The following is a 26,155-nucleotide window of genomic DNA, read 5'->3' as shown; positions in this document are numbered from 1 at the left end:
AGCCAATTCCTAAAATAAAGAGGAGTCCCTTCACACCTCTAATAAAGTAAAAAGGTAAAGAAAAAGATTATGAGTTAAACAGCTAGTACACTCTGTTATTAATCAATAAAGGCAAATAAAAGATATAAACATGTGGACAGTCACACCATAGTAGACATATCTAAAATAAAATTATAATAATAATGTATGATAAAATATACAGTAAGATACACCCAAAAGATGAAAAAATGAAGTCAGTATAGAAATCTTCATCAATCTCTCCCCTTTTAGATGTGCACTTACTTCCAGCAACCTCAATCCTATGAGGTAAGAATGTAGCAATATCACTGATGGGCTAGGCACCCCATGAAGTATGGATCAAGCTGATCGTGGGTCTCTTAATGCGAAGACTTCAAGACACTGATACTCTCTGTTTATGAAGAACTTTGGTGTACACCCTTGGTTCCCGTGCTCTCTTAGTGGATGGAAACTTTCAATTCCGGTTGCCAGTTATGCAGGAAAAACCAGAAACATATACATAGTGTAAAACCGTTTTTAATAAACACACAGCAAAACAACAAAATCAGTTCCACTCACATTTAAAATCCTCAACATATGAGGTATAAAATCAGCACACAGAAAGTAAATGTGAAGAGTACAGCACAGATTTGTTAATACAAGGAATGTTAAAATGTACCCAAGGAGCTCCAGACACACAAATACAGTTACTCAGTCAAATACAGATAATAGGGTTAAGCCTTCCCTATATATATCACCTTACGCGTTTTGAAGGGGTTTATACAATTTCATTCCCTTCTTCATCAGAGGTGAGAGTCCAACTATCCTGACTCACCTTAAATAGGGCCCATAAACGGATGATTGCTACATTCTTTGCCGTAGTGGCGATCGTCAGTGTGACACGCATCGGGTTGTTTCCGGTAAAATATTAATAGATATCTAAAATACATATGTATTTTAGATATCTATTAATATTTTAATACACTAGAAGCCTTTTTAGGTTATATTTATATACTCATATTTTATCGCATGGTATTAAGTGTAGTTTATATGTTGCCTTTTTATAATGTATTAAGTGAGGATTTTAGTAAACCATCGATTATAAATACTATTTAGTTTTTGAGAATTTCCAAATATGAATATGGAAAATGTATTAGATCAGTGTTGCACGCAGGGTATTTAACATCTCGGCCCCTTCCTCTGCACTCTGCGGATGCGAGTGGATTGTTGTCTGTATCTATGACAACCAGTATAGACAAAGGGAGCGCCTCTGACAGATATTGCGCATGACCGGAAATGACGTCTTGCATGCCACCGTTTACCGGAAACAACCCAATGCGTGTCACACTGACGATCACCACTACGGCAAAGAATGTAGCAATCATCCATTTATGGGCCCTATTTAAGGTGAGTCAGGATAGTTGGACTCTCACCTCTGATGAAGAAGGGAATGAAATTGTATAAACCCCTTCAAAACGCGTAAGGTGATATATATATAGGGAAGGCTTAACCCTATTATCTGTATTGGACTGAGTAACTGTATTTGTGTGTCTGGAGCTCCTTGTGTACATTTGGACATTCTTTGTTTTAACGAATCTGTGCTGGACTCTTCACATTTACTTTCTGTGTGCTGATTTTATACCTCATATTTTGAGGATTTTAAATGTGAGTGGAACTGAATTTGTTGTTTTACTGTGTGTTTATTAAAAACCGTTTTACACTATGTATATGTTTCTGGTTTTTCCTGCATAACTGGCAACCGGAATTGAAAGTTTCCATCCACTAAGAGAGCACGGGACCCAAGGGTGTACACCAAAGTTCTTCATAAACAGAGAGTATCAGTGTCTTGAAGTCTTCGCATTAAGAGACCCACGATTAGCTTGATCCATACTTCGGGGGGTGCCTAGCCCATCAGTGATATTGCTACATTCTTATGTCATAGGATTGAGGTTGCTGGAAGTAAGTGCACATCTAAAAGGGGAGAGATTGATGAAGATTTCTATACTGACTTCATTTTTTCATATTTTGGGTGTATCTTACTGTATATTTTATCATACATTATTATTATAATTTTATTTTAGATATGTCTACAATGGTATGACTGCCCACATGTTTATATCTTTTATTTGCCTTTATTGATTAATAACAGAGTGTACTAGCTGTTTAACTCTGCGCCATCCATAATCTTTTTCTTTATATAATAATATATAGAAGGAAACCGGTTGAGTACTGTGGAAACTTACGGCTAGATGACGAGTTGTGCGTTACGGTAATAAAGCGATCCTAAGAGATCCTAACGCTGCTTTTTTACGCCCGCTGGTATTATGAGTCTTGAAGGTTTAGGGTCACCACACTTCTTTGGCCTTACCGCAAAACGACTTATGTAAACTTCGTAAAGTCTTTTTTCTATGGAACTTCCATAGCGCTGATATTACGAGTCTGTCCTGGGAGGCCAAAAAGCGAGCGGTACACCCTCTACCTCCAAGAGTCCTAACGCATTTAAAAGTCAGTAGTTAAGAGTTTTATGGTACAACGCTGTAGCGTAAAACTCATAACTAAGGTGCTAAAAAGTACACTAACACCCATAAACTACCTATTAACCCCTAAACCGAGGCCCTCCCGCACCCCAAACACTATAATAAATTTTGTAACCCCTAATCTGCCACTCCGGACACCGCCGCAACCTACATTATATTTATGAACCCCTAATATGCTGCCCCACACATCGCCGACACCTACATTATATTTATTAACCCCTAATCTGCTGCCCCCAATGTCGCCGCAACCTACCTACACTTATTGACCCCTAATCTGCCGCCCCAACGTCGCCGCCACTATAATAAATATATTAACCCCTTAACCCCTAAACTGCTACACTCCCGCCTCGCAAACATTAGTTAAATATTATTAACCCCTAATCTGCCGTCCCTAACATCACCACCTAACCCCTAATCTGCCACCCCCAACGTCGCCGCCACTATACTAAATGTATTAACCCCTAAATCTAACCCTAACCCTAACACCTCCTAACTTAAATATAATTAAAATAAATCAAAATAAAAATTCATATCATTAACTAAATAATTCCTATTTAAAACTAAATACTTACCTATAAAATAAACCCTAAGCTAGCTACAATATAACTAATAGTTACATTGCAGCTATCTTAGGGTTTATTTATTTTTTACAGGCAAGTTTGTATTTATTTTAACTAGGTAGAATAGTTATTAAATAGTTATTAACTATTTAATAACTACGTAGCTAAAATAAATACAAAAGTACCTGTAAAATAAAACCTAACCTAAGTTACACTAACACCTAACATTACACAATAATTAAATAAATTAACTAAATGAAATACAATTACCTAAATTAAATTAAATTAGCTAAAGTACAACCCCCCACTAAATTACAGAAAATAATAAACAAATTACAGATATTTAAACTAATTACACCTAATTTAATATCCCTATCAAAATAAAAAAAGCTCCCCCAAAATAAAAAAAAACCCTAGCCTAAACTAAACTACCAATAGCCCTTAAAAGGCCTTTTGCGGGGCATTGCCCCAAAGTAATCAGCTCTTTTACCTTTAAAAAAAATACCAATCAGCCAATAGGATTGAGCTCGCATTCTATTGGCTGATTGGAACAGCCAATAGAATGTGAGCTCAATCCTATTGGCTGATTGAATCAGCCAATAGGATTGAACTTCAATCCTATTGGCTGATTGCATCAGCCAATAGGATTTTTTTCTACCTTAATTCCGATTAGCTGATAGAATTCTATCAGCCAATCGGAATCTAAGGGACACCATCTTGGATGACGTCACTTAAAGGTACCTTCATTCATCTTTAGTCGTCGGATGAAGAGGATGCTCCATGTCGGATGTCTTGAAGATGGACCCGCTCCGCGCTGGATGGATGAAGATAGAAGATGCCGTCTGGATGAAGACTTCTGCCCGTCTGGAGGACCACTTCGCCCCGCTTCGATGAAGACTTCTATTGGCTTCGTTGAGGACTTCGGCCCGGCTTGGATAAAGACTTCTCCCGGTAAGTCAATCTTCAGGGGGTTAGTGTTAGGTTTTTTTAAGGGTGTATTGGGTCGGTTTTATTCTTAGGTTAGGGTCTGGGCCTGCAAAAGAGCTAACTGCACTTTTAAGGGCAATGCACATCCAATGGGAAGCTTATGTGTTTATAGATAGTATTTTGTTTGGGGGTTGAATGTGTGGGTTGTGGGTTTTACTGTTGGGGGGGTTGTTTGTATTTTGTTTACAGGTAAAAGAGCTGATTACTTTGGGGAAATGCACCACAAAAGGCCCTTTTAAGGGCTATTGGTAGTGTAGTTTAGGCTAGGGTTTTTTTATTTTGGGGGGCTTTTTTTATTTTGATAGGGCTATTAGATTAGGTGTAATTAGTTTAAACATCTTGTAATTTGTTTATTATTTTCTGTAATTTAGTGGGGGGGTTTGTACTTTAGCTAATTTAATTTAATTTTGGTAATTGTATTTAATTTAGTTAATTTATTTAATTATAGTGTAGTGTTAGGTGTTAGTGTAACTTAGGTTAGGTTTTATTTTGCAGGTACTTTCGTATTTATTTTAGCTAGGTAGTTATTAAATAGTTAATAACTATTTAATAACTATTCTACCTAGTTAAAATAAATACAAACTTGCCTGTAAAATAAAAATAAACCCTAACGGCTAGATTTAGAGTTCTGCGGCCAAAGGGGTGCGTTAGCTACGCTGGCTTTTTTTCTCCTGCACCTTTTAAATATCGCTGGTATTTAGAGTTCACAGAAGGGCTGCGTTAGGCTCCAAAAAGGGAGCGTAGAGCATATTTACCACCACTGCAACTCTAGATACCAGCGTTGCTTACGGACGCGGCCAGCTTCAAAAACGTGCTTGTGCACGATTTCCCCATAGGAAACAATGGGGCTGTTTGAGCTGAAAAAAAACTAACACCTGCAAAAAAGCAGCGTTCAGCTCCTAACGTAGCTACATTGTTTCCTATGGGGAAACACTTTCTATGTCTGCACCTAACACCCTAACATGTACCCCGAGTCTAAACACCCCTAACCTTACACTTATTAACCCCTAATCTGCCGCTCCGTACACCGCCGCCAGCTACGTTATCCCTATGTACCCCTAATCTGCTGCCCCTAACATCGCCGACCACTATGTTATATTTATTAACCCCTAATCTGCCGCCCCCGCTATCGCTGACACCTGCATATTATTATTAACCCCTAATCTGCCGCTCCGTACACCGCCGCAACCTACATTATACCTATGTACCCCTAATCTGCTGCCCCTAACACCGCCGACCCCTATATTATATTTATTAACTCCTAAACTGCCCCCCACAACGTCGCCTCCACCTACCTACAATAATTAACCCCTAATCTGCCGACCGGATCTCACCGCTACTATAATAAATGTATTAACCCCTAAAGCTAAGTCTAACTCTAACCCTAACACCCCCCTAATTTAAATATAATTTAAATCTAACGAAATAAATTAACTATTATTAAATAAATTATTCCTATTTAAAGCTAAATACTTACCTGTAAAATAAACCCTAATATAGCTACAATATAAATAATAATTATATTGTAGCTATTTTAGGATTAATATTTATTTTACAGGCAACTAATTATATTAACCAGGTACAATAGCTATTAAATAGTTAATAACTATTTAATAGTTACCTAGTTAAAATAATTACAAAATTACCTGTAAAATAAATCCTAACCTAAGTTACAATTAAACCTAACACTACACTATCAATAAATTAATTAAATACAATACCTACAATTATCTACAATTAAACCTAACACTACACTATCAATAAATTAATTAAATACAATACCTACAAATAAATACAATGAAATAAACTAACTAGTACAAAAAATAAAAAAGAACTAAGTTACAAAAAATAAAAAAATATTTACAAACATTAGAAAAATATTACAACAATTTTAAACTAATTACACCTACTCTAAGCCCCCTAATAAAATAACAAAGCCCCCCAAAATAAAAAAATGCCCTACCCTATTCTAAATTAAAAAAGTTCAAAGCTCTTTTACCTTACCAGCCCTGAAAAGGGCCCTTTGCGGGGCATGCCCCAAAGAATTCAGCTCTTTTGCCTGTAAAAAAAAACATACAATACCCCCCAACATTACAACCCACCACCCACATACCCTTAATCTAACCCAAACCCCCCTTAAATAAACCTAACACTAAGCCCCTGAAGATCTTCCTACCTTATCTTCACCACGCCGGGTTCACCGATCGATCCAGAAGAGCTCCTCCGATGTCTTGATCCAAGCCCAAGCGGGGGGCTGAAGATGGCCATGATCCGACTGAAATCTTCATCCAAGCGGGAGCTGAAGAGGTCCATGATCCGGCTGAAGTCTTCTATCAAGCGGCATCTTCAATCTTCTTTCTTCCGGATCCATGTTCATCCCGCCGACGCGGAACATCCATCTTCACCTGATCGGAACAGCAAATAGAATGCAAGCTCAATCTGATTGGCTGATCGGATCAGCCAATCGGATTGAACTTGATTCTGATTGGCTGATTCCATCAGCCAATCAGAATTTTCCTACCTTAATTCCGATTGGCTGATAGAATCCTATCAGCCAATCGGAATTCGAGGGACGCCATCTTGGATGACGTCCCTTAAAGGAACCGTCATTCATCGGGAAGTCGTCAGTGAAGATGGATGTTCCGCGTCGGCGGGATGAACATGGATCCGGAAGAAAGAAGATTGAAGATGCCACTTGATAGAAGACTTCAGCCGGATCATGGACCTCTTCAGCTCCCGCTTGGATGAAGACTTCAGTCGGATCATGGACATCTTCAGCCCCCCGCTTGGGCTTGGATCAAGACATCGGAGGAGCTCTTCTGGATCGATCGGTGAACCCGGCGTGGTGAAGATAAGGTAGGAAGATCTTCAGGGGCTTAGTGTTAGGTTTATTTAAGGGGGGTTTGGGTTAGATTAGGGGTATGTGGGTGGTTGGTTGTAAATGTTGGGGGGGTATTGTATGTTTTTTTTTAAAGGCAAAAGAGCTGAATTCTTTGGGGCATGCCCCGCAAAGGGCCCTTTTCAGGGCTGGTAAGGTAAAAGAGCTTTGAACTTTTTTAATTTAGAATAGGGTAGGGCATTTTTTTATTTTGGGGGGCTTTGTTATTTTATTAGGGGGCTTAGAGTAGGTGTAATTAGTTTAAAATTGTTGTAATATTTTTCTAATGTTTGTAAATATTTTTTTATTTTTTGTAACTTAGTTCTTTTTATTGTACCTGGTTAATATAATTACAAAGTTGCCTGTAAAATAAATATTAATCCTAAAATAGCTACAATATAATTATTATTTATATTGTAGCTATATTAGGGTTTATTTTACAGGTAAGTATTTAGCTTTAAATAGGAAATAATTTATTTAATAATAGTTCATTTATTTCGTTAGATTTAAATTATATTTAAGTTAGGGGGGTGTTAGGGTTAGAGTTAGACTTAGCTTTAGGGGTTAATACATTTATTATAGTAGCGGTGAGATCCGGTCGGCAGATTAGGGGTTAATTATTGTAGGTAGGTGGAGGCGACATTGTGGGGGGCAGATTAGGGGTTAATAAATATAATATAGGGGTCGGCGGTGTTAGGGGCAGCAGATTAGGGGTACATAGGTATAATGTAGGTTGCGGCGGTGTACGGAGCGGCAGATTAGGGGTTAATAATAATATGCAGGTGTCAGCGATAGCGGGGGCAGCAGATTAGGGGTTAATAAATATAACATAGTGGTCGGCGATAATAGGGGCAGCAGATTAGGGGTACATAGGGATAACGTAGCTGGCGGCGGTGTACGGAGCGGCAGATTAGGGGTTAATAATAATATGCAGGGGTCAGCGATAGCGGGGGCGGCAGATTAGGGGTTAATAAATATAACATAGTGGTCGGCGATGTTAGGGGCAGCAGATTAGGGGTACATAGGGATAACGTAGCTGGCGGCGGTGTACGGAGCGGCAGATTAGGGGTTAAAAATTTTTAATAGAGTGGCGGCGATGTGGGGGGACCTCGGTTTAGGGGTACATAGGTAGTTTATGGGTGTTAGTGTACTTTAGAGCACAGTAGTTAAGAGCTTTATAAACCGGCGTTAGCCCAGAAAGCTCTTAACTACTGACTTTTTTCTGCGGCTGGAGTTTTGTCGTTAGATTTCTAACGCTCACTTCAGCCACAACTCTAAATACCGGCGTTAGAAAGATCCCATTGAAAAGATAGGATACGCAAATGGCGTAGGGGGATCTGCGGTATGGAAAAGTCGCGGCTGCAAAGTGAGCGTTAGACCCTTTCCTGACTGACTCCAAATACCAGCGGGCGGTAAAAACCAGCGTTAGGAGCCTCTAACGCTGGTTTTGACGGCTACCGCCCAACTCTAAATCTAGGCCTAAAATAGCTACAATGTAACTATTAGTTATATTGTAGCTAGCTTAGGGTTTATTTTATAGGTAAGTATTTAGTTTTAAATAGGAATAATTTAGTTAATTATAGTAATTTTATTTGGATTTATTTTAATTATATTTAAGTTAGGGGGTGTTAGGGTTAGACTTAGATTTAGGGGTTAATACATTTAGTATAGTGGCGGCGATGTTAGGGACGTCAGATTAGGGGTTAATAAATGTAGGTAGGTGGCGGCAATGTTAGGGACAGCAGATTAGGGGTTAATAATATTTAACTAATGTTTGCGAGGCGGGAGTGCGGCGGTTTAGGGGTTAATATGTTTCTTATAGTGGCTGCGGCGTTGGAGGCTGCAGATTAGGGGTTAATAAATATAATGTAGGTGGCGACGATGTTGGGAGTGGCAGATTAGGGTTAATAAGTGTAAGGTTTAGACTCGGGGTTCATGTTAGGGTGTTAGGTGTAGACATAACTTTTATTTCCCCATAGGAATCAATGGGGCTGCGTTAGTGAGTTTTACGCTGCTTTTTTGCAGGTGTTAGACTTTTTCTCAGCCGGCTTTCCCCGTTGATTCCTATGGGGAAATCGTGCACGAGCACGTACGACCAGCTCACCGTTGACTTAAGTGCTGTAATGAGCAAAATTTTGCTCAACGCTCACTTCTTGCCTATTAACGACGGGTTTCTGAAAACTCGTAATACCAGCGTTGCATGTAAGTGAGGGGTGAGACAAAACTGCTTGTTAGCACCGCATAGCCTCTAACGCAAAACTCGTAATCTAGGCCTTAATGTGATACATTTGTATTAAAATGTAACTATATCAAATGTGTTTTGTTTTTTACGTTTTATATTTTAGATTTATGTTTGATATAGTGTGTTTGTAATAGAAATGTATCAAAGTAAACTTACACAGTACTGAACTGATTTACTTTTAATATTGTGGCCACACTGTAACAAACATGTTACTAATATATATCACGTTTAGTACAGTGCGGTTGTAATATTAGAACTAAACAAATATAGTACAGTGAAAACTTGTAGCTGCTAAAAAAAGAAAATTAAAAAGCAGTCAATTTCTAAAATCAAGTTGTACATAGTGCAAGGTTAAAAAAGCACAATTGTAAAATAAAAAGCCACAGCTACTGTCATTTATGGGATATTATTATGATGTATATGAAAGAAAACACCAAAAGTTAAAAAATAAATTTATTCAAATAACAAACTTATTTTCAATACATCATTGACACCTAGATTACGAGTTGTGCGTTCGTGTTTTAATGCTGAGAAAATGGCAATTTCAGCATTAAAACAGCATCGCAGCCATTAAAAGTCTTTTCGGTATAGCTGTACCACAAGCTTTTTAGCCTGTAACGCAACGTCAGTCCCGCACTCATGAAACTGATGTTTTTTCATGGGACTTCCATAGCACTGCATTACAAGTTTTGCGTTCTGGCTAAAAACCTTGCGTTACGGACAAGATCTGTACCGCCATTTGAAAGCAGTAGTTATGAGTTTTACGCCACAAAACTGTTACATAAAACTCATAACTAAAGTGTTAAAAAGTACACTAACACCCATAAACTACCTATTAACCCCTAAACTGAGGCTCTCCCGCATCGCAAACACTATTTTTAAGTTATTAACCCCTAATTCCTCCCCTCCCCGACATCGTCACCACATCGCAAACACTATTTAAACATTTTTAACCCCTAATCTGCCGTCCGCCCACATCGCCCCCCACTATACTAAAGTTAATAAGCCCTACAACGCCGCCACTATAATAAACCTATTAACCCCTAAACCGCAAGCCCCCACAACGAAATATACTAAATTAAACTAGTAACCCCTAAACCAAAGCCCCCAACATCGCAATAAACTAATTTCAACTAGTAACCCCTAAACCTAACGCCCCCTAACTTTAGATTGAAATTACAATTTCCCTATCTTAAATTAAATTAAATTCAAACTTACCTGTCAAACTAAAAAAAAAATTAAACTAACAATTAAACTAATATAACTATTTAACTAATATTAAACTAACTACCAATTAAATAAAACTAAAATACACATTAAAAAAATCCTAACACTACTATAAAAATTGCAAACTATCTTATTACAAAAAATAAAAAATACTAAATTACAAAAAATAACAAACACTAAATTACGAAAAATAACAAACGAAATTATCAATAATAAAAAAGAATGACACCTAATCTAATAGCCCTATCAAAATAAAAAAGCCCACCCAAAATAAAAAAAAACCTAAAATAAACTACTAATAGCCCTTAAAAGGGCCTTTTGTAGAACTTTGCCCTAAGTTAAACAGCTCTTTTACCTGTAAAAAATACAAATACCCCCCCCACAGTAAAACCCGCCACCCAACCAACCCCCCAAAATAAAAAAACCTAACTCTAACAAAAACCTAAGCTACCCAATGCCCTGAAAAGGGCATTTGTATGGGCATTGCCCTTAAAAGGGCATTTAGCTCTTTTACAAAAAGCCCAAACCCTAAACTAAAAAAAAACCCACCCAAAAAAAGTTTAGAAAATCCTAAGACTAACCCCCGAAGATCCACTTACAGTTGTTGAAGTCCCGCTTGAAGGATCTTCATCCCGGTGGCTCCATCTTCATCCAGGGGTCTCCATTTTCATCCAGACGGCAGGCGGCTTCATCTTCATCCAGACGGCATCTTCTATCTTTATCCCGGCGGCATCTTCTATCTTCATCCCGGTGGCATCGAGCGGGTCCATCCTGAAGACATCCAGCGCGGAGCATCCTTTTCATACGGTCGACCGTATATACTGAATCTTCAATGCAAGGTATGCGTCCCTTGCATTCCTATTGGCTGATTTGATTTTTTAAATTCAAATCAGCCAATAGGATGAGAGCTACTTAAATCCTATTGGCTGTTCAAACCAGCCAATAGGATGAGAGCTACTGAAATTCTATTGATCCCTTTTCCAACACTTATCACACTTGCTCCCCCCCACTCCCGAACCTCTCATGACGCTCCCGGACCTCTCACACCTCCCACCTCCTCCAGCAATGGACTGCCCCTCCTATCCCTCCCATACCACCAACGATCGCCACCCTCTCTGGCCAATCCTGAGAGGTCCATTTACTTACCAGAGGGTATAGCATGATGCCTCAATATTGAGGCATTGATGCAATAGCCTGAAAGCAGCTGGAATTGATCACGATGGTCATTAACATCCAAAAAACTAATCGGGAGAGAGGGCAGCTAAAACATATGAGTTCATGCTGATAACAGGCTCTTATGTCTGTGCTCAGGAAGAAGGTTCCCTTATTTCACTCCAGGTACATCAATAACTAATATCTCTCAGTGCTGTGGCCGTGTCTGGCTGTTGTTACTGGAGAGAATAAGGGAACCTTCTTCCTGAGCACAGACATTAGAGCCTGTTATCAACATGAACTCATATGTGTTAGCTGCCCTCTCTCCAGATTCGTTTTTTGGATGTTATTGACGGCCACATTGGAGAAGAGAAGGCAGCCTGTATCCCAGCAAGCTTTTTCCTACACTTTGATACTAATAACATGTGGATGTGTATGTTTTCAACGGAGCAACAACAAGGAAGTTTCGATTCCAAGTGATCACTTTACCCCCAGGAAGTGTGACATCATCACCTGGAGTGGAGGCCTGTGGAAGTCACGGTAGCGAGTTCGCGCAAAGGATCCGTGGGAGAGTGTGAGGCTATCGGCCTTAAGAACAAGATACCCACAGGAGCCTCCCTAGCCAGGTAAAGCCCAGAAGAAGGGTCTCCCTAAAGGCATAAGAAAATATAGCCGTGAAGCGGGGGGGGGGGGGGTAAGTACGTTTGGGAATACAGTCAATTGGCTCCAGAAAAAACTTGTTCACATGGATTAAGTACATTTGAGTAAGCAGGTGCACCAAGGGTCTCCTCCGAGTGAGGTTTATTGTATTTAGCCATGGTCATTAACAACCGTTTTTTGTAGGACGTGCCAGGCACGTCCTCGGTCCTCGGTCGTTAAGGGGTTAATGGGAATGCATTGCAGTTTCTAATGTTGTACAGAATATCACCATGCTTAAATGAACCTTTTCACCACTCTTTCAGTAGCTCACATCTCTTCCTGGATGTCCACTCACTACCTCAAACTAAATCTCTCTAAAACTGAGCTCCTTATTTTCCCCAATTCTTCCAAAATCTCCACCCCCAATCTCTCTATAACTGTCGACAACTCCATCATTACCCCTACCCCACATGCCCGATGTCTCTGGGTCACATTTGATCTTTCACTCCTCACATTCAATCCTTGGCTAAAGCCTGCCACTTCCACCTTAAAAACATCTCTAAAAATAGACATTTCCTTACACAAGACACAACTAAGATTTTAATCCACTCTCTCATCCTTTCCCGCCTCGATTATGGCAACTATGCCCTCTCTGGCCTCCCCAGCTGCCACCTAGCACCTTTACAATCCATAATGAATGCCTCTGCCAGGCTCATCTTCCTTATACGTTGCTCTTCATCTGCTGCACCTTTCTGCCAATCCCTTCACTGGCTTCCTCTTGCCTCTAGGATTAAACACAACATTCTCACTCTGACTTACAAAGCCCTCAACTGCACTGCTCCCCCCTACATCTCAGACCTTGTCTCCAGAGTATCTCCCTCCTTTCCCATCCTCCCTCCCGGCCCCTTCGCTCTGCTCATGACCTCCTACTCTCCTCCTCTCTTGTTACCTCATCGCACTCCCATTTACAGGACTTCTCCAGACTGGCTCCCATTATGTGGAACTCTCTGCCTCGCTCCACAAGACTCTCCCCTAGTTTTGAAAGCTTCAAGCGCTCCCTAAAGACTCTACTGTTCAGGGAGCTGATTTAGTTTAGTCCATTGTGTTATTGAAGTGGCTAGCAAAGTCTTGAGCTGACAGAGACGTTGTATTAGGAAGTTGGGGTGGGCGGAGAAGAGTATTTAAAGTGGAGAATAGACATTTTGAGTTTGAAGAAAGATTAGAAATAAGAGTAGAGAAGTAATGTTGCTTATAGAGATTAAGGGCAGAATAGTAGGAGTTCAAGATGAATTTGTAATGAATTCGAGATTTTCTCCAGTGCCGCTCAGCAGTACGGGAACATCTTGGTTTGGAACCGTGTCAGAGAAGTATGCCAGGGCTGAGGATGAGTGTGTGATTTCTTAGCTATGGTAAGAGGGGCCAGATTGTCAAGGACGGATGTAAGGGTGGAGTTATAGTGGCAGATAGATTGGTCAGGGCAGGAAAAGGAGGAGAAGGATGAGAGGAGAGGTTTGAGAGATATAGCAAGCTGTTGCTGATCTAGTGACATAATGCTTCTGTGAAGTTTAGTGTGAGGAGTAGGAGGAGGGAGAGTTGTAGGGAGGGGTGATATGTTGCAAGCAAGGAGATGGTGGTCAGAAAGAGGAAAAGGGGAGTTTGTGAAGTTTGAGATAGTGAAAAGAGTAGCTTATAGGAAAGGGCACTCTCAAAAGAGCTAATACCTTATGGAGATTTTTTCTAAAAAAGGGGAAAATTATGAAAATATAAAAAATAATATATACAGAAAATGTATATAAAAAATGTAATCTATTGGATGTTGGTCTAATCAGGAGTTAAAACTGTATACTAGAATTAAGATTGTATAAACAATATAGTAATTTTCAAACACAATTTATAAAATATCTAAAAAAGTAAGTTTTGCTCAAAAATGTGATTAATAGTCCATCTTGGGTTAACCCTTAGGTAGTGCCCAAACAGAGGCCTCTAGTTATCAACATGTCTACTTTACCTGCCTTCGCTGGCCCAATACGCCCGCCTAAGCTCGCCTACCATCGCCGCAGCGGATCTGAAAAATCTCGCCAAAGTTATCAATAAATCAAAAAGCTGCGCACCAAGTACGGGGCAATGAGCAGCGGACTGTGATAGCTATCACTCATCCGATCTCGCTGCTCTTCTGCTTTTTGACAGCTTTATTGACAAGCTGTCACTACGTACCCACACTAACTACACTGTTCTACCCCCTATACCTGCGCCCCCGGAGCCCCCTGCAACTAAATAAAGTTAGTAACCCCTAAACTGCCGCTCCCGGACACCGCCGCAACTATAATAATGCCTACATTATACCTAGTAACCCCTATCCTGCCCCCCCCTATACCGCCGCCACCTATAATAAATTTATTAACCCCTATCCTGCTGATCCCGGACCCCGCCGCAAGTAAATAAATTGTTTTAAACCCTAAACCGCCGCTCCCGGACCCTGCCGCCACCTATATTAAATGCATTAACCCCTAATCTGCCCCCCTACACCGTCGCCACCTATAATACATTTATTAAGCCCTATCCTGCCCCCCCTACACAGCCGCAACTATAATAAAATTATTAACCTCTAAACCTAAGTCTAACCCTAACCCTAACACCCCCCTAACTTAAATATTAATTAAATACATCTAAATAAATTTAACTCTTATTAAATTAAATTAATTATTCCTATTTAAAACTAAATACTTACCTTTAAAATAAACCCTAATATAGCTACAATATAAATAATAATTTTATTGTAGCTATTTTAGGATTTATTTTTATTTTACAGGCAAATTTCAATTTATTTTAACTAGGTACAATAGCTATTAAATAGTTATTAACTATTTAATAGCTACCTAGTTAAAATAAAGAGAAATTAATCTGTAAAATAAAAACTAACCTAAGTTACAATTACACCTAACACTACACTATACTTAAATAAATTATTCCTATTTAAAACTAAATACTTACCTGTAAAATAAACCCTAAGATAGCTACAATATAATTAATAATTACATTGTAGCTATTTTAGGATTTATATTTATGTTACAAGTAACTTTGTATTTATTTTAGCTAGTTAGAATAGTTATTAAATAGTTATTAACTATTTCATAACTACCTAGCTAAGAGAAATACAAAATTACCTGTAAAATAAATCCTAACCTAAGTTACAATTAAACCTAACACTACACTATCATTAAATTAATTAAATAAATTACCTACAAATAACTACAGTTAAATACAATTAAATAAACTAACTAAAGCACAAAAAATAAAAAAAGCTATTACAAAAAATAAAAAAAATAAGTTACAAACATTTCAAAAATATTACAACAATTTTAAGCTACTTACAACTAATCTAAGCCCCCTAATAAAATAACAAAGCCCCCCAAAATAAAAAATGCCCTACCCTATTCTACATTAAAAAGTTACCAGCTCTATTACCTTACCAGCCCTTAAAAGGGCCTTTTGCGGGGCATGCCCAAAAGAAAACAGCTCTTTTGCCTGTAAAATAAAAATACAACCCAACATTAAAACCCACCACCCACATACCCCTAATCTAACCCAAACCCCCCTTAAATAAACCTAAGACTACCCCCCTGAAGATCATCCTACCTTTAGCCGTCTTCAGCCAGCCGACCACCGATGGAACTGAAGAGGAGATCCGGAGCGGCAGAAGTCATCATCCAGGCAGCGCTGAAGAAGTCTTCCATCCGATTGAAGTCATCATCCAGGCGGCGTCTTCAATCTTCATCCATCTGGAGCGGAGCGGAGCCATCTTCAGACGAGCCTACGCGGAGCCATCTTCTTCCACCGACGACTGAACGACGGTTCCTTTAAGTGACGTCATCCAAGATGGCGTCCCTCGAATTCCGATTGGCTGATAGGATTCTATCAGCCAATCGGAATTAAGGTAGGAAAAATCTGATTGGCTGATCCAATCAGCCAATCAGATTGAGTTCGCATTCTATTGGCTGATCGGAACAGCCAATAGAATGCGAGCTCAATCTGATTGGCTGATTGGATCAGCCAATCGGATTGAACTTCAATCTGATTGGCTGATTGACTAGAGAGTCTATGGGATGGTACACATAGATGTGCATGGCTAGGCAGTTGTTGGGGGCAAGGATTAGGGGAGATGTCACCCGCAGTTAGTAAAAGCAAGAGGGAGAGTGACATGAGATGAGAAACAGATTTGCAGTAATGAGACATTTTTGGAGACGAGGTTCAGGGGGGAGAGAGAGTGTTTAGGAATAGTTAAAAATGGTGAGTACAAAAGTAAGGTGAGTTTAAGAGAGATGGGCTAATGAACAGTGCAGGTGGAGAGGGAGAAAGAGTAATTGAATAATGTAGTTTGTTATAGAGACAAGAGGTAGCAAAAAGGAATATGAATATATTGAGCATTTTTACAAAAGTGGGAACCAATTAAACACATAAGACACAGTATTAAAGCAACAATTGCATTAGGAAACAATGAGGTACATAGAACGTAATATTAAATAAAAGTACTTGCCTTGTGTCTTGCCCCTTTCCCAATCCTTGTTGAATTCTTGTATAATTATTTCTTAATGTCTCACTTATAAAATGTACACTTAAAAAATGTGAACATATGTTGTTGTAGCAATGCCCACTGCCCAGTGCAATGCACAGCCCAAGTTAATGTTAAATATATAGGCAGGGAAGTAAGTTGTGTCCACTAAATTACTTGATTGATAAATCAAAGACAAATAAAGGGCCAATCTGAAAGTTAAATTCTGGTCTGGTCAGGATGAGATAAGTTAAGTAAACAGACAATAAAATTTGGAGGAGGTCGAAACTATGGCATAAGACAGCTATAAGTTTAAGAATAATAGCAAATATTGATAAAGATTGAACATCACATGGCAATTAGCAAAACATTAGAAGTAAGACATTGGATAACAGTACAACAAATTTACAGGAGAGGAAAAACACCAGAGTGCAATAAATAGTTTGCAGATTGACAGGGACTCTATTCACTTACCAAAGAGAGTTACAGGAGGGGAAAAACACCAGAGTGCAGTGAATAGTTTGCAGATTGACAGGAACTCTATTCACGTACCAAAAGAGAGTTACAGGAGAGGAAAAACACCAGAGTGCAATGAATAGTTTGCAGATTGACAAGGACTCTATTCACATACCAAAAGAGAGTTACAGGAGAGGAAAAACACCAGAGTGCAGTGAATAGTTTGCAGATTGACAGGGACTCCATTCACGTACCTGAAAGCAGAAGAGAGAGAATAGGGTTAGTTTGATGTAATGTGCATTTCTTCAGCAGATGTCAATAGGCAGCATATATATATGTCTAGATATCTCTAGATCTATATGTGAATATATCTTTGAAAATCCATCTGAGATATTGTGCAATGTGCATGAGATTGTAATGTGAAATCTTTTCATTATCTTCATAGTTAAACATATCTCTATACATATAAATCCATGTTTCTCTATGTATGTGTATGTATGGCAATGTAAAATCCCTGCGTCTGCTGTTTTTTTCCAACACCCAAGATCTCCTATCTTTGAGCCCTTATAACTTTTGTATGCAATTTATTTTAAAAATATTTTTTAATAGACAGTGTTAATATGAGTATAAATGTACTTTGTAATGTATTGTTTAATTGTTTCATGAACCTTTTTTGATGCAGGAAACTGTTAACAACAGCTCTTCAAGCGCGGAAAGGATTGTTGTGTGAAAGCTGATTTTTCAAGACTTGTGTCAGTATATTTATAAGAATCTTAGCAGTATTCTCCAAACAATGTGTGAGTATATGGCGGGGAATATATTTAACAATCTTTCTTTAGACTGAACCCACAATCAATATACTTCTACTAAGACAACAAAATTAATATAAATATCTGAATTCTTTTATTTAGTTAATATCCATGAACATTTTTGAAATATATTTGCAATACCAGAATATGAAGCACTATTATACACATTTAAAACAACTATTAAGATATGCTATCCTTCTTACAAAACCCAGAAAAATATATCTTTAAAACCAACCTTTCATTCAGAGCTGCATTTAAAATATTACAATGAGACTAAAACCTTTAACATCCAAGCAATACAATTCTAAACAGTGCTTATTTTAAATCGTTTTTGCATAAAAACAGGCCAGCTAAGAACTATCCAAAACAATGACACACAGTTTAAAAGTACAATCTGCTTACTATAATTTAACTGTAGTGACTATGCATATAATTTATCTTACCAGTAACCTTGTAAACATTACCAAATAAACAGCAATCCAGTTTCCAATGTTTCTCAACAGATCCAATTTCACCTCAGAAATTCAAAATTGGGGGTATTGCATATGGAGTCCAACAGTAGTTGTGTGCTTTAATAATAACCACAGTAGTTATTCCTTCAGCATCAGCCAGCGACCTCCTTATCAGTCTCTATGCTGGGGGTTAAATCATCTAATTTCACCCCTCCCCTTTTTTTGATTATTATCAGTCATTGGTGAGTATTGGAAACGCCCACGGAGCCTTGTCTTGGATTGGTTCTTTGCAACTGAACATGGATTGGTTTATTTGGTAAGTATGTTGTCAAGGAAATGCATTCTTGCAACAACCAATCATCTCATGGCTGCAATTTTGCATCATAACACTAGGTGGCAGCAGACATACAAACAAAACAAATTCACCTTTACATTTATAAAACATTTTTTTTAACAAGTTAATTATTCTCATAACATGGTTATTTAATCAGATCACACTCTTTGCATTAATCCTATATAACCCCAATTATAGATGGTTAATATTAGGTTATTTTTTTCTGATTATTCTGATACCAAATATGTTATATTATTAACATTTTATTATATTAAGGCAATTTAATACTGCTAATTATTAGCTTAAAATGCATTATAATTTTATCAGTATCCTGGCATTTCTATACAAATAACAGCCTATTTTTATATTTCCAATAGTTCTGTCTGCATTGTGTTCTAATATGAATATACCATATTTTATGTTTCTAATAAGCCCTGGATGTATGAACCTTCTTCATGCAGATCTGAAATTATATGTCTGAAAAATACAAACAATACAGAAGTTATTAAACATTTTTGACTGACTAAAACAGTTACCTATCACGCTTAGCAAATATCCATGTAAAAATAGAGAATCAGACAATTTCCCAAATTTCTATATTTAATACATTCTGAGGCATGCACTAAAAAATAAAAAAAATGATTATTTGCTGTATGTTCAGTAAATCTCAAAGTCACACCTTAGCATTTGTCTGTGTTTCCTAAGGTCTTCACTGCCCCACCCACATAGCATGGGGTCAATCCACGAGTAGTTGTAAAAGTCTCAATACAACATATTTTCTGTTTAGCTAGCAGTGCAGACGTGTATTTGATGTTTAGGGATAATTAACACCTATGTGCATAAAAGCTGTTTCCCTATGATTTTGACCAGTTTCAAGAGGGTATTTCAGACATCTCATCTCCATACATTGTGTGGTGTCACCTATCTGACAATCTATCCTCTTAATTTGCCTTTAATGACTCATCCTGTCTCAAACTGTAAGTTGATTATAGCAAATTTGGTTTGGGCTTCATGTTCACACTTTAGCTAGGAATGTCTCTTTTAAAGTAATCCTTAAGACTTTCCTGTGTAATTGAAAAAGTGGGGGAGAATTAAACCTGTTTGAAGTCAGTTCTTCTGAATGCAATGAGTCATTTTCTACTGATCAGTGAAATATATGATCAAAGATACAGATTTATTAATCTTGAAATATATGATTAAAATATATATTTATTAACCTCACATATACCTTGACATAAATCCCCCTTCCAATTTTAAATAGATGTAGGACACATGTATTTAAATTGGCCTAAAGTCAATGGTATTTGGTGAGGATGTTGACCGTACACACCATAGACAGTCTTCTATGTAGATAATCTGTCATTTTTGAGCCTTCATGCTCATCAGCTAGGCATCTTTAAACTACAGTAGGTCTTTAGTGCATTTGGGGATATGACATTTCATTCTCCCTCTATGACTTGTAGTTGGGATCTGGGATGACATGCCCGCATGATATGGACCCATTTATCTATGAAACTTTCATTTTTGGGGATCCTTATTTTATAGGCCACTGGAGATATTTTGTCAGTAATGACAAAAGGACCTTTCCATGAGGGAAGGAATTTCTTCTCCCTAACCTGATCTCTTCCAAAGTTATAAAGATAAACTTTATCATTTATTTCATATTCCTTTTTGGATGTATTATGATAGGTTTTAGTGGCAGTTGTGGCCCTTTCTAAATTCATTTGAGCAAATGCAAAGGCATATTGCAGGTGCTTTCTTAGGTTCTCCACATATTGATGTGTATTGGCAGCGTTTATCAAGTTTTGGTCTGATGTACGGTACAGCAGATGCTGAGGTAGAACCATTCTTCTACCAGTCATCAGCTCAAAAGGTGACATCTTGGTAGCAGTACTTGGAGTTGCTCTTAATGCCATTAAGACTAGAGGTAGTTTTACATCCCAGTCTTTACCCATTTCACTCACAAACTTTTTGAGGATTTTAACGATGGACTGGTTGTAACGCTCTACACCACCACTTAAGGCAGCACTATAAGCAATATGGAGCTTTCTTTTAACCTCTAGTATTTTCCACATTTTAGTCATCACTTTGCTAGTGAAGTGGGTCCCCCGATCTGACTCGATTCTTTGGGGTAAACCAAATCTGGAAAATACATGGTTAATGAGCAATGCTGTACATGTTTCAGCACTGTTGTTAGGTGCACTAATGCGCTCTACCCATTTAGTGAACAGGCATGTCACGGTTAACATGTATTTGTTACCTCTTGATGACCTTGTTACCGGACCAATAAAATCAATTTGTATATCTGACCATGGCATTACCATCCCCCTTTTCTGCAATGGCGCTCTATGCGTTGGTGCAGTGGGTTGGAACTGTGGGCAGATTAAACACCCTTGACAGTAGGTTTGAACATCTTTCAACATGTGTGGCCAAAAAGCGTAATCACGTAATATTTCATACGTGAGTTTGGCACCACGATGACCAGATGTGGGGACATCATGGGTGTGTTGAAGCATTAGACCTCTGAACTTGGTGAGTACTACCCTCTGCTGGATGCCAGTTTTGGAGGTTCTAATTAATAAACTATCCTGTAACTTGAATTGTGATCTAGATTTTATTAAAATTCTAAGATCTTCTTTGCCAATACAATCATCTTTTGAGATGGGGTTGCCTTCAGGATCTTCTATGTGTTTATAGAAGATGCTTACAAGGGGGTCTTCTTTTTGACTAGTGATCAGGTCCTCACTAGGAGAATCCTGACTCCATTGTACCAGGTTAGGCTCACTCTGTTGTTTGCCTGGTTTCTGGTAATGGCTTCTACCTGAATTGCACCCATTAAGTGGTCAATATTAAGGAGTTCTCCAGTTATGGCTCCTTGTTTGGCTAATGAATCCGCAACGTCATTGCCTTCCTTATCCGGACCTAGAACTCTGGAATGACCCTTGGTCTTTTTCCAGTGTATGGTTAAATCATTGGATACCACCAGATTATCAATCTCGCAGAACAACTTGCCATGCTTGACTGGTTTGTTATAGCTTTTCTGCATGCCATTCCTTTTCCAAGTTGGCAGGTATTCAACAAAACTGTCGCGCACATAATTTGAGTCAGTTAGGATCACAAATTCATGAATACCATGTTCAATAGCCATTTCAATGGTTTTGAAAACAGCAGTTAGTTCTGCAACTTGACTGGATCTTGGTCCAATGTTGAAACCTATAGATATATTTGGGAATCCATTTGCCCCAGTTATACCAATGCCAGTGACTAATCTGCGCTCATTATCAATGGTGGCATGGTAAGAACAACCATCAACATACACCCAAGGTAATGTTTGGCAATTTTCCTCATTGTATATTTTATAAGGGGAAAGCAATTGTTCCTCCAGAAAATTATCTTCTGATAATTCTTCCCCAGGATCTCTAGCAGTACAGTCATGGAGCTCAGCAAGCCCTTGTGCGACTGGATTCTTTTTATTCTGCTTGTAGCCAATTTCTAAGGGCCAGCCTTGTAAGGAAAGAGTCCACGCTGTTATGCGGCTATTAGACAAATTCCCATCTCTTATTCTCTCACTTTGCAAATATAGCAAAGGCTGGTGGGCCGTTTCTACAATAATTTTCTCGCCCTGTATATAGCTGCGGAAATTTTGTAGAGCCCATACAGTAGATAAGAGGGCTTTTTCGCAATCGTTAAACTTTATTTCTACTAGGGATAGATTTTTGCTCGCATAAGCAATGGCTTTGTTCAAATTATCATGCTTTTGGTATAAAACAGCACTCATGCTTATATCTTTGTAACCTGTCTCTAAGAAGAAAGGTTTACCACCTTCAGGGTACGCTAAGCAAGGTGCTTGAGTGAGTTTTCTCTTCAGCTCTCTGATGGCTGTCTCTTGAGACTCACTCCAGTGCCATTTCACATCTTTCTTTAGAAGAAGTAGTAGTGGTTTAGCTAATTCCGTGTAATTATAATGAATTTGCGATAATAATTTGTCATACCCAGGAATGATCTCAATTCCTTTAAGTTAGTTGTGTTCTTAGAATTCACTATAGCTTCCACCTTTTTCTTCTGGGGATTTAATCCTTCAGAAGTAACTTCATGTCCCAAGAAGTTTACACGAGTGCGGCACCATTGAGCTTTTTGTAGGGATAATTTGACACCTGCCCTTTTAAGTTGGCTGAGGACGTGTTTAAGCTCTGCGACGTGTTTTTCAAAGTCTGTGCTTTTGATTAAAACATCATCAACATAAGATAAGGTCCCCCTTTCCAGTGCATCAGGCATAGACTTATGCATGAATACAGCAAATTCATGTCCAGAATTTATGTATCCGAAAGGAAGTCTTTAAAATGCATATTGGACCTTTTGGAAGGAGAATGCTAGCTTATATTGGTCCTCTTCATGTACCTTTATGGTCCAATATCCCTGTGCACAATCAATGGCAGTGAATATTTTGGATCCCTGCATTTGTGCTAGGCACTGGTCAATGTATGGTACAGGCCAACCAGACATGTACACTCGTTTGTTTAGCTGTCTTAAATCACCACACAAACACCATTGTCCATTGGGTTTAAGGACACCTAGAATAGGATTATTATAAGAGCTGTGCACCTGTCGTATAATACCTCTTTCTTCCAAATTCCTTATGATCTCTGCAAGAGAATCATATGAGGCTAAGGAAAGTCTGTATTGTTTGACAAATACAGGTGGCGCATCGGGATCTGTTTGTATTCTTGCAATGTGCAAGTCTGTGGTACCACAGTCATAAGAATCCTTAGCAAAAATATCCTTGTACTCCATCAGGAGTTCTCGCAGCTGTTGGCGTTCATCATCGCTGGAACAGCCGTTAGCTAAGGATATTTGCTCTTCGACTATTTGCTGAAATCCTGGAAAGATTTCAGGCTGTCCTATTTCATAGGCTTCTTCCAATCTAGAGGTGAGATCCCCTTGATTATAATTTACATTGCCCCCATGACTCTGGGAATTGGGGTAATCTTGCTGTTTGATTGGCTGATCAAACACTAGAGAGGCTTCTTCAATTTTACAGATGCCTTCCTCTGAGCTGAAGGAATAAATAGACTGAACATTAAATAGACCCTCTGGCATAGATGCAAAGGATTGTTCTATTAATTGTTCTTCAGTTATGTATCCTTCAGGTATTAGCCCAATTACATTATTCTGGAATCCAAAAGTGTAATAACTTGATTCCAGTGCATATCCTATGGTAGTTCCCTTGGATAATGTTATATCCTGTGGGGCCATGTTATGTACAATAATATGTATTGGAACAGATCCAATATTCACCATAGGAGTGTAGGTCACTGTGACACCCAGATTTTGTATTCTATGGGAGAGGCAAATCAGTGTTTCAGAAGTTTTTAATTTCTGACCTCTCTTTACCAGTAAGGGTAAAAGAAATTTATCAGCCCCAGCAGGAATTATAACATCACTAGATACCTGCATATTCACAGCATATGGCAATTGCTGGTTTGATTTCAGGGCTGCATTTTCATCCTGAAATATTTCAGGGTCCCCCTTTAACCTGCTACAGAGGCAAAAGTTAATCAAATCTATTTGTATGGCATATCTATGTAAGATATCATTGCCAATGTATATTTGATTATGGGGAGTATTTAAAACTAAAAACAGGTGCTTCACTGACTTATTACCAATAGAGATAGATAATAAGCACTTAGCTGTGATGTTTTAGCTTTCAGACCTGTCATCCAGGCCGTTGACACAGTGGTCTTGGGGAGAAAGATATTTAATCACTTAAGGTTCAGCTATTTGCGCTAATAAACCTTCGCTTATATAGCTAGCTTCCTGTTTTAAGTTTATTTTAGCATACTTGGTTTTACCAAGGTCATGTACTTGTATAGGGATAAATAGATCCTCTTTAACTCTCTCAATCCCTGTGAGGTATTGTGCGTATCCTCCCCCCTTAGGGAATTTATGATCCCCCTTGTGGAGTCATGTGGTTAATACATCGCCATCTAGGGAAATATTCGCTATCTTTCCAGGCGATATTTTAAAAGTATTACCATCAGAGCCACTAAAAGGAGTCTGATCATCTATTTGTAGAATAGTGATTTCAGGTATAGAGTTATTCCTGAAATGAATCTCCACAGCATCTGGTTTCTCTTCCACCACGTGACAGCTATGTCGGGTGCGAGATATACCAGATTTTTCATAATTGATAGGCAGTTTAACTTGTGACCAAATTACATTATTTATGCAATCAATTATGGTGCTTAATCGCTTCAGGAGATCACTACCAATAATTAAACGATCAGTTGGCAGATCCACTATAATGACAGGGTGTCTTATGACCCTGTTCCCCAATTTAAATTTTAACCAGGCAGTACCATAGACTTTTAGGGAGTCACCCCCAACACCTATTAGAGAACCGTCAAATTCTTTTATTTTAGGTTTGTGGGGTGTTAGCTCATTTAGCTGTGTGTAGTACCTGTGGGATAAGATATTTGCCTGGGATCCGGTGTCAATTAATCCCATGATAGGGTTGGAGACTGAATCTTGCAGCTCAACTAATACATAATACCTTCCTGCAGTTTCTACCATTTCACACATAAAGTTGGCGTTATCATACATTTGTGGGCTTCGCCACGTGTTACCTGAATTCGCAGTGTTTTCCGATGCAGAAGAAACTTCATACCTACCAGTCTCCTCTATGACAGGACCGGCTGGATTCTTGCGTACTGCATCTGTGGAAATAAGGTTAAGAGAGTGCTGCAAAGGAAGAGGTTTGTTAATTTTTCCTGGATGAGGTTGCCTGTCATCACAGCTAAATTGTCCGTTTTCAGTCTGTGGGGAGAGAACATGATTAGCATCATTGATATTTATTACTACATTTTGTATATCTCTCCCCTCCCCTTCAGGTGAAACTGCAGTATTTATGACTGTGCCTGTGGTCCACTGCTGACCACTGGCTGCACCCCTAAAAAAGTATTGTTCGGTTACTGAGCCGTAGAAATTTGACTCATATTAGCGAATTGTTCGCTCAACCGATTTAACTGGGTAAACAGCATATCTACCTGATTGTAAAAGTTACCTCTACCCCTGGGCCTATCTCTTGGTGCCCCATAATAATGATTCCTGGACCATTGGGTTCCCTCAGAATCAGGGCCGCTATTTCTATTCTGGCGTGGTTGCCCCTGGGGTTCAGCTTGCTCAGTATTAGTACTTTGGGGAGCATTATATACCTGGGGTGTCTGGTTACCCTGAGAATATCTTCGCCGTCTATTGTATCTACCCTTGCGCGGATACCAATTATTTGGTGAGTATTCTCTTTGTGAGTAATTATTCACCTGATTATGTCCCCCACATT

Source organism: Bombina bombina, chromosome 10 (genome assembly GCF_027579735.1).
Source record: "Bombina bombina isolate aBomBom1 chromosome 10, aBomBom1.pri, whole genome shotgun sequence".
NCBI lineage: Eukaryota > Metazoa > Chordata > Amphibia > Anura > Bombinatoridae > Bombina > Bombina bombina.
This window is presented reverse-complemented; position numbering follows the sequence as displayed.